Source organism: Gavialis gangeticus, unplaced genomic scaffold, assembly GCF_001723915.1.
Source record: "Gavialis gangeticus isolate Ggan-Ray unplaced genomic scaffold, GavGan_comp1, whole genome shotgun sequence".
NCBI classification, from domain to species: domain Eukaryota; kingdom Metazoa; phylum Chordata; order Crocodylia; family Gavialidae; genus Gavialis; species Gavialis gangeticus.
The window spans coordinates 181,225,766-181,236,376 of record NW_017729022.1 but is presented as its reverse complement, the minus strand read 5'-3'; the positions used below and the strand labels follow the sequence as shown (position 1 = coordinate 181,236,376).

The 10,611-nt window shown below is 47.7% G+C and overlaps 1 long non-coding RNA gene across 1 annotated transcript; it reads left to right on the top strand.

Annotated features, from left to right (window-relative positions):
• The first annotated feature begins 1,710 nt into the window (after nucleotides 1–1,710).
• Nucleotides 1,711–5,387, top strand: LOC109297095. The gene is made up of 2 exons (XR_002097205.1): nucleotides 1,711–1,797; nucleotides 4,526–5,387. It is a non-coding gene; the product is annotated as an uncharacterized LOC109297095 (long non-coding RNA).
• The last annotated feature ends 5,224 nt before the right edge of the window (nucleotides 5,388–10,611 follow it).

Sequence of the window (10,611 nt, the reverse complement as noted above, 5' to 3'; positions counted from 1 at the left end):
AGAAAGCAGAGAGGACTTCTGTGAAGGCTGTGCCAAGATTTGGAGAGGGCTCCAGAGGAAAGACAAATGAGGCAAAGTACAAGACAGAGATTCTGAGAGTGCACTGATGCCCCGTTTTTCAGGTCCTTCTGGTCCCCTCACAAACCAGGTCTCTCTTTGTCTCTCAGCTTCTCTACTTGACCCATCTGCCATGCCTTGGTGTTAATTCAGTGTGTAGGTCATTGGGAGAGGAGGCTTGCTCAGAGGGGGCAGTACCTCTCACAGCTGGTTCTCTTCTGAGTCTCTTTGTATGCAGCCTCCCATGGCTTCCTAAAAGTTAGCCTGCCCCTAGGCTTGCTATCAATCTTCTTTGGGCTGATTCCAATCCACTCCACTCCACCTGGTGTCTGCTGTGCCCTTCCCAGCATGGGTCTTCCCTTTGGCTCTTTTTGGTCCTTCGAAAAACTTTTACTACCGCAACCTTCCTTCCAGCCTACTTCACCTTAATCCAGTTTCTTTCCATTCTGACCTTTCTCTAGGCCTTTTCATAACATCTGGATCTGGGGGCTGACCTTCTCATGCAGGAGCTAAGCTGCTGGGGCACTTCTGCACGTTACCACTGTGCCTCTTCCCATATACCACTCTCTTATAGGCCTCCCGCCACCATTTTTCCCTTCCTTCTTTGTTATGGGAATCAAAGGGGACTCTGTTATATATCCCACTCCTGTTCTTCCTGTTTGGGAGGGAGGTGGAGCTATGTTTGTTTTTCCTACTATCTGCCTCTTCTTTCTTCCTTGAAAAAAAATCTTTGTTCACATACCATTTTCCAGGCTGGTATTCTATCAAAAAGCGGTATGGTTGTAGACTTAGGTACCAATGTATCAGTCTGGAATTGTCAGTTTTCATTTACTGCAATCATTTCAGAGAAGTGTGGTCTGTGATTACTGTAAAATGGCCTTCTCAGAGGTAATATTGTAGTATTTTGATAGCCCATTAAATGGCCAAGCACTCCTTCTCAATTGTGGAATAAGCTTTCCTATTATTGTATATTGCCTTCTCACATATACCACAGGGTGCTCAGGGTTTCCTTCTTTCGATGATAAGATTGATAGCTTCCTTTTTTCTATGGCCAGGTTGGAGGTATTTTTTGTGTAACATGAATAGCTTTTTGAAGTCTGGTGCCTTCATTACTGTCTCACTATGTATTTCCTTCACCCTTCAGAAGACTTGTTCAAATGCAGCCATCCACTCCACTTTTGTAAGCACTGTTGTTCTGAAAAAGCTTGATTGCAGGGCTGTAATCTCTGAAAATCTTGGCACAAAACATATGCATTAACTGGCTAACCCAAAGAACACTGTTACTTGCTTTTCTGTGTCGGGGCCAAAGCATTTTTGGGGAGCCTGGAAGCACTATACTGAGCGCTATATCTGCCCCCTCCTCACTTAAATCCCAAGATAACGTGTCCCCTTCTTCCCTATGAGATATTTTACTGTGTTTGCTTATGGGGCACTTGTACACGTGCTGGGGGTTTAGTTCTCCCTAAATTAAAACAGTAGGTTTTTAATTGTGTCTATTAAAAACCCACCTTTTCAATTTAGGGACCTCCAACAGGGTGTGCTCTGTTACTTAGAGGCATGGGCAGCAGCATGGCAGCCTGTAGCTGGTGGCAATCACCAGTTAGGCACAACTGCCTGACTGGGAACAGGGCCTGGCTGTTTCCTATAAGAGTAGGCCCCTGACCAGCAAAGCCAGCAGTCTGTTGCCAGCAGCCAGGAGAACACCACCAAGCTGGAGCTGCTGCTCATGACACCTTGGAGGTAAGAGCAGGAGCTATGGGGATGACTGGAGGCTCCTGGGGCATGACCTAAAACTACACCCTGCTGCAGCTGGATGGTGTGGTGAGACTGCTGGTGGCAGGGCAGTCTCCAGGAAATGCTACACCTGGGGCCTCCCCAGTGAAGGGTAAGTATGGGGCACCAGAAAGCCTCAACCCCTGTTGCCTTTCGGGTGACCCCGTGGAGGGGGAAGGCTAGGGGAGCACACTCCAAAGGACAAAGCAAGGGCCCAGACTCACTGCAAGTTCTGAGGCTGCACATAGGAGCTGGGTATGAGGCTCCAGGGGGATGGGGCCCTGAGCCTATGAGTGAAGCTCCTGGGACAAGGGGATAAAGGTTTGTGAGCCCAGTGTAGGGCAGGAGATAAGGCCCAGTGCCCCAGTAGAGCAGGGGAGTGGGGCTTGGAGCCCAGAGTTGGGATGGAGCTTGGATCCCTGAAGGGGGTAAGTGCTGGGAGCCCTGAGTGAAGAACAAGGGAGAGCTGGTGAGAAGACACTGGGACTACCATCTTCAGTGGAGACTCTGGAGCTCGGGTCCCAGTGTGCAACGCTGGCAGAACATGGATGCCATCTGCGAGGCATGGGACACAGTACAGGAGTGGTTGGAGCTGTGTGTATCAGGCTTTGGCATCAGGGCAAGTAAATGGGCAGCCTCCTGCCTTGTTAAGATCTATGAATCATTATCATCAAGGTGTAGCAGACGAGGTAGGCAGGGGGTTTGCCCAGAGACAAGTGGGTGGGCCTACGTTTAGACCAGCCCCGGGACGCCCACTTGTTACAGGGGCCTGATCCTTTTAATGGTTTTCCTGGAGCCTGTCTGCCTCTCCCATGGGGCGGGGGGAGTTGCCAGAGGGCCCTGAACTGCAGGGGGCCCCAGTCCTTCCCTCAGCAGCAGCAGCACCCCCTGGGTGGCACTTGCTCGCTAGCCCCCTGCTGGGGTGGCCCTGGGGGTGCCGCCACAATGGAGGGAAGCACCAGCCCCCCCTGCAGTTCAGGGGCTGTACAACCTGGCAGCAGCTCATGGGGGTAGGCTCCGTTGACGCAAAAAAAAAGAAAAAAGCAGTGAAGGGCCTAATATATATATATTTTTCCCTCCCAGAGCCTGCCCACATCTCCTGCAGCCTGGGGGCAAGCTGCTGGTGGGCCAACTGGTCCCTGAGCTGTGGGGCTCCAGGTGCTTCCCTCCACAGTGGTTGTGCCCCCTGGGATCACCTGGGCAGGGTGCCAGTGGGCAGGTACCACGCAGAGGGTGCTACCACCACAGAGGGAAGGACCAGGGGCCCCCGCACCTCAGGTCACTTGACCCATCAGCAGCTTGCCCCCTGGACACAGGAGATGTAGGCAGGCTCCACCAAAGAGAAAAGAAAAAAGTGGGCCCCTTGCCCTTTTTTTCATTTTCCCCTTGGCAGAAACTGCCCACACAAGCTGCTGCTGGGTCGCACAGCATCTGGGCTGCAGGGGATCCTGGTGCTTCCCTCCATGTTGGTGGCACTCCCCCAGGGCTGCCCAGGTGGGATGTTAGCAGGCGAGTGCTACCCCAGCTCAGAGGCCGTACCCGGCCTGATTCAGCAGTGCACGGGGCACTGGAAGCCTGGGCGTGCTCAGGGAAGCTCAGGCTTGGTGGGTTTCCAGCACCCTGTGCACTGTCTCCGCTGCCTGCCACGTGGGACCACCGCCCACCTACCTCTTCTGCCATGCCTTGATGATAATGATCGATAGACCTTAACAAGGCTGGGTGGCTTGTCCCTTGGGCAGTGCAGAAGGGCAGCTGGGCATGCTGGCGGCCAGAGAAGGTGGTGGGGATGGTATACAGGATGCTGGAAGCCTGCTAAGCCCAAGCTTCCCCAAGCACGCCTGGGCTTCCAGTGCCCCGTACACCATTGCGGTTTATGTAGCAAAGTAAATTACATCAGATGTGCTTTACTTTACTATGTAAAAAAGGCAGTTAAATCAAAATATGCTGCCGCATGTGTACACTGTGATAAGATTTAATTGCAATATGCTGCAGCACATGTACACTGTTATGCTATTAAATCGCTAAAAAGGGCAACTAAACCACTAAAAGGGGCAATTTAGTTACATGTACAAGGGTCCTTTGTCATGTGTACAAACGCCCACGGAACCTGCATCCTTCTGCAGCAAGAGCTCTACTTGGCTCCCCTCTGCTCCTGGAGCACTTCTGCCCCTTGCTGCTGTGGCCCTTCCCTTAACCCTGTTACAGGCAGGGTCTCCCAGTCTGCATTGTCCCTCTTAAAGGGCCTTCCTCCTTTTCCCTTTCCTTCTAATAGGGACAAAATGGAGCCTGTTACAGAGATGAGGTGAGGATTTGTGAGTGGTAAAAGGTACGCCTGAGAAAGCTTGTGCTTCTAGAAGCAGAGGTAGAAGGGGAAGTGGCAAGGAACTATGCAGAAGAGTAAAAGTAGTCAGTGAGGGTAAGGCCAGAAGGTCCATGTGGGAGTTCTGATGGGAGGCAAAAGCAGGGCAGGAAAGAGATTGCTGTTTGGAGATGCCTCAATGCTCTGTAGTGAGAAGCAGCCTACTGAGACACAGAAGGGAAATTCCCATTATCAATGCAAGATTCAGTGCTGCAGGAGTTACAAAAGCATGGCCTGGCACATCTGGAGGGGCATGGAAATTGCCAGAAGAGCAGATGTTGGTGAATGTGTTGACAAGGAGTGATGAGTGTACACTGCCTTCATAATGCCTTTCAGCTGTCTGCCACTGTCACAGCGTTTCGGAGTGAGCAAAGCAAACTGGTGCAACAGGAAGAAAGCAAAATATGGAGCACAGATGGTAAATGGAGAAGCACGTCACATCTCTAGAGGCACAACGTACAAACGAAATGTAAAGATGTGGAAGCTGAAAGCAAATTTTGACAATGTGATCCTAATGTAAGTGGCTACTACTATGGACCATGGAAAAGTCAGCAGCTGAAGGTCAAGAAGAAACTGTAAGGAAGCCTAAATGGGAAGGAAATGGGGATATATCAGAAGCAACTGACAGAACTGAGCTGTATCCAGCCTTTAACTTCAACAGGTGCATAAAGTTAGGCACCTGCGTATGTACCTTGCTAGAACAAGAACCAAAAAATATGAGAATTCTTCAGATATGCACTGAAAATGTTTTTCCACATTTTCTCTGAGATAAAATCCTTACTCAGACACAAGTCTGCAGGAGCTAAGGACTATAAGCATACTGTCAGAAGCACCCAGCACCCTGTCAGCATGGGGCCTTATATACAGAAATCTCTCTGGGGTCTATGGAAGCTCAGGACATCTTACACCAAACAAAACTGTGGCATTAACTAGAGATGCCCAAAAGTATATTTTCTTTTAACTCTTTTTTGAAGGTAGGCTGCAAACAGGCTTGAATCTTTTACAAGAGTCCATTCTGATTGAACAAGAGAATTGGGGATATATTACTGAGGTTATATATGGGCAATTAGCATTAGAATTAAAGTGGAAATCATCTCAACCAAACTATTGTCTTTGTCTAAGGAAAAGTGTTTAATAGAAGGATAATTTATACTGGAAGTTGTTAAGTAAAAAGCACCAGGTGGAATTTTTAAAGTGATCAGCTGTGCAGATTTACTGGACCACATGCATCATAATAATATAAGTAACTCCCATATACTGGATCATACCATAGATCCATCTTGGCCTGTATCCTTGGTCACACAGTGGCAGAGAGTAGATGCTGAAAGGGAGCATGAACAGGGTGGCCATTTATAGACATTACATTTTTCTAGGTTTAATCTAGACTACAGCTATTACTATATACACATAGATTTCTGTAGTCTGAATTAAAATTGGCTCTAGTTTGAAGACTAGGGCAGTCCAAACAAGGCAATTTGAACTGTAGTAATTAACATATATACATGGCAAGTATCTAGGGCTTGCTGTTGCTCATGCCCACCACCAGGTGTAGCAAGTGAGCACAGTTTTCTCACCCTGACGGTGAGTGGCAGATTGGCGAGGCATGGTTTCCCTTTGACAAAGCCATTTTGATTCCTCCCCAGCAAGTCACGTTCATTAATGTGCTGAATAATTCTTCTTATTATTATTACTTATTATCCCTTGTGGAATAATGTATTATTATTATCCTTTATGGAAAGTCTCTGAAGTCAAATTAAGTCAGTGTAGTTATACCCAGGGTGAATTTGACCCATTCTGTCTCTCCAGAGGTATCTAACATAGCTTACCCCTGCAGCTTCATCTTATTTGTAGATTCAATATAACCCTTGCCCAGAACAATAAGACAATGCAGAGTGGCAAGAATCCAAACTAAAGAAAACATTAATAAAATATTCCTGCTGCTTCCAGATGATTTTTTGCCGGGCCTTTCAAGGTCCAATACTTGTGTCCTTGAAATACTGAAAATTCAAGTAACAGAGCCATCGAAGCATAACTCTCCTTTCCCTGTAACTCATTTCATGCTACCTTCAGTGTACTGTATGCAAAAATGCCACTTTATCTTAAGGCAGGTTTCATTTAAACTGCTTCATCCAAGGCCACCAAATTGTCCTTTCAGAAGTCTTAAAAACCAGTCTGCTCCTTAGACACCATAATTCCTGAAAATTTACGCTCATTATATCAAATGGGTATCATACTTCAGATAAGAAAAATGACCCAGGACTTAAGACTTGTGGATTTTTCTTCCATTTATACTGCTTGACTGGATTGATGTTATTAAGATGAAGAGTTTGGCTGAACTACTGTTTTTCATCCAGGCTCCCTCGGGCAGACTCATTTGTGTTAGTTTTTGTGCTTTAGATCAGGTTGTTGGCAACATATTACATTTTTCTGGGAGAAAGAGGCATCATGAATCACTGGAGTATAAACCCCACATCTCTCTGTGTTCTGACTGCCAAACCTTAGAAGGTGTTATTGGGCTGGGAGACAAACTTACACAATACAATTCTGTCTATTCTTTCAAAATATCACTTTAACATCCTTCTTGTGTAGCAATATAATCACTACTAAGGTCTGGTTGCTAGGAAAGTTACCAGTTTTCTGTGGAACAGTTACTAATATAAAGAAGATAAAAAAGCCTAAATCTCATTTGCTGTAATATTTATCAGTGCTGTAGTTCTGGAAGGACAGCACTTCCTTTCTATATGTGCTTCTCTAATGGTATTCTTATGATCTGTATGTCTTTATACCAGATTTGCCTCATCTTCCAGGGGTCACCATTCTAATATTGAGAATTGTATATTTTCTCTAGGTTTTTTCCTGTGTGACATGAATCTTACTTTGATCACTTACCATAGCATAAAAGTGCAAATGAAGTTTTTGGGAAGCAATATGATGAATACTGGAAAGGAAATAATTTAATCAGTAAAGAGGAGGAGACTTAAATAAATTTGTGTGTGTGTGTGTGTGTGTGTATACCTATCAAATGTGTATGTGCATGTGCATGTACATGCACACACAAACATATGTATGTGGTTGAACCATTCAGAAGGAGGGTTTGTCCAAAAGGTATACAAGATTTGAATACTCTCATCCTAGCAGACTGACTATAGATGCTTAAGGCTAGTTCAAAAAGTAATGTCCCTGGGTTTGGGGGCTTCACCTTAACAAAGACTCTCACTAAAATCCCAAGCTTGGTGCTGGAGAACTCAGATTCCATTTGTAGCTGCCAGTTAAAAAGAGGCTTCTCTTATGGGCATATTTTTCTCTCTCAGCCACAGAAAACACTTGAGCTTTTCTCCCACTCCTGCCTGGCTTAATAAAGTACTGTAATATGAAGGAAGAGCTCATGCAATGTCATGTCAGTCTCTGATGGAGGGCTGAATGACTTCCCAGGGTTCAACCTTTGCTTTTATCTCCAATTTTGGTGGTACACCATAAAAGTACCACTCCTTTTACTTATACCCTGGCTCTGATATCAGATTTAAAAAGAATGTTTTGCATCTTATCATGTCAAGGATAGTTAAGCTATATAATTATACCCGGTAACCTGTTTATGAGGTGACAGTTTGCCTAGCTTGTGGTGGGTGAGAAGTATTTGCTACACTAAGTGAGAGGTATTTGCTAGACTAATTTGCTACACCTGCGCAGCAGTTAGGGCACACAAGACTAATTCACTGCGCTGCTAGAATATCCCATCAGGTACAAATTGTATCTGGTAGTGTGGTAAATTACTGTGCTCAAATGCAAGTGAAGACAGTTACATTGGGATTAGTTTAGCGTGGTTCAAATTGAGCTGGATTATATTCAGTCACATTAACTGCACTTGTAGATGTGTTCACTGCTATATTAAATAAAATCTCTTTGTGACAGGAGGCACACTCGGGGCTGGTATCTCACATTGGCCCACCCACCTGTTTAAGTAGGGCAGCCCTCTCAGTCTTGCCTGTCACTTGCTGTTCCAAAACTTGGTGTAAAATTGTGGAAGGCTGCCCATTTACTGCATCTATGCCAGGGGGCGCTATACACAATTCCGACTTCCCTTATTGTGTCCCTTGCCTCACAGGTGGCATCCTTGAGTTGCTCTTTGCTCTGGCTTGTGGCCAGGCCAAACTCGACCCCTTGCTAAGCCTTGTACATTCATCCTTTCACTCCACCCCATCGGGCCTCATTTATACTGACCCCCTCTCATTGGGGCTTCTTGCACTCTGCCTTCTCTTATTGGGCCTCTTACATGCTGCCCCTCACTGGGCCACACCCAGCCTGCCCTGCTCCTTTGAGTGATCATGTAGGCCATCAAGCATGCCTACTCACACTCCTTGGCTGGCTGGTGCACAGCCTCTTGGGCCCTCTCGCAACCCTCATCTGACTGGTGATCAGCCAATTCACCTTGCCCTGGGTGGAGCTCTGACCCAAGCCCCTCTCTGGGTAACTTGTTACTTTCACTCCCTCCTTAGGGTCAACTACTTGCCCTTTTGACCCAAACTCAGCCTCACCACATCTAAGGGCTTACCAGGGTCTCTCTCTGACCCAACACTAGGCCTCACCACATCTGAGGACTTAGCAGACGTACCCAGCTGTGGCCCCAGGCATCCATAGACTTTCCCTGGCCTAACTGCCTCCTCCCTGGGGCTTCAGCTTATGCCCTCCTGCTAGGGCCTTTCAACTATGCCCCATCACCAGGGCCTTCCACATATGCCTTGCTTGCTGGGGGCTCTGAGGTCTTGTACCCCATGGGGCTCAGGTGCCTGGAGATGTACCTGGCCCCCATACCTGTCCCTGAGTCTGGGTAACCCATCAGGGTGTAGAGGCTGGGGAGAGACCTGACCTGGCATTTCCGGGGGGACTATTCTGCCACAGCCAGCCCCACTAGACCACCCTTCCCCAGCAGGGTGCAGTTTTTGGTCTTACTCAGGACCATGAAGGCCTACCTGCTCTGGTCTCCTCCCTACAGGGCTACATGTTGTTCCAGGGCTGCTAGTGGTTGCCTGTCACCCAGAGGCTGAGTTTCAGCCTCCTTCATTCAAGCCTGCTGTCTCTCTGGGCCTTTCGTCCCCTAGACAGTGATGTCTCCCCCATCAAAGGGACCTTCAGCCTCCTTAGGCTCTGGCCCTGCCTCCAGGCCAATCAGGGTGCCAGATGGCCCATCGTGGCCCAGGCCTGCCCTTTGCATTGGGCATCTTTGGCCTTCTGGCCCTGGCCCTTTTGCATTGACCAGTCAGGGTGTTCTGGTCCCAGCACTGCAGCAGCTGACCTCCCTAGGCAACAGGGATCCCCTTCTGGGCCCCACCATACAGCTCTATCACACTGGGCTTGCTTAGAGCCCCCGGGATCATAATAATATGGTTCTATTCTCAACTGGGCTCAGCTGAGCCCCAGGCCTCACCCCTGCCTGTTCTAAATCAGGGGATTACCTAGCCCCTGTGTAGGCCCACTGACTACAAACCTCTTCCCAGGCTGGGCCAAACTCTCTTCGGGCCCAAAGACTTCACTCTGGGGCTTGGGGCCTCACTGGGCCCCTAGGGCAGTGGTCTCCAAAGTGGGGTGCACAAGACCATCCATTGGGGTGCGGGAAGAAAATATTAGAACTTCTATTTATATTTATTTTTTATCTAAAAAAATAAGAAAGAAATTAAGCTTTACTAATATTTAATATACAGATTGACACCGGCACCCTCACTCAGTCCGTATGTCAGACAGTCACGTATCATGTACGGTATGCAAGGAATCCTGAGGGAGGAGTTGGAGTTCCACAATGCAGAGGGGTTGACAGTGGCGCCCTCACTCGTTCTTTCGCTTTCAGCGTATTGTGACTTATTGCAGTTTTCATGTGCCCGGTTAAATGGATTTACGGATTATATTGTCTAGTTTTAACTAAACTAACTCTCACAAAATGGACAAGTGGCTTAAAAAGTTTCCTGCAAAGAAACCGTGGATTGAAGATAATAGTTTCACAGTTTCATAGTTAGTAGGGTCAGAAGGGCCCTGAGCAGATCATCAAGTCCGACCCCCTGCCATGGCAGGAAAGAGTATTGGGGTCAAATGACCCCAGCAAGGTGATTGTCTAGCTTTGTCTTAAAGCCCCCCGGGGTAGGAGCCAGCACCACTTCTCTTGGAAGTTGGTTCCAGATCCTAACTGCCCTGACAGTGAAGTAGCGCCTCCTGATGTCTGATCTGAATTTATCTTCTGCCAGCTTGTGACCATTATTTCTAGTAACTCCTGGTAGTGCTGAAGAAACAGGGACTCCCTCAGTGCCTGCTGTTCCCTTCTGCCTAGTTTGTAACAGGCCACTAGGTCCCCCCTCAGCCTTCTCTTGTGGAGGCTGAACAGGTTCAGGTCCCGTAGCCTCTCCTCATAGGGCCTGCCCTGCTGCCCCCTGATCATG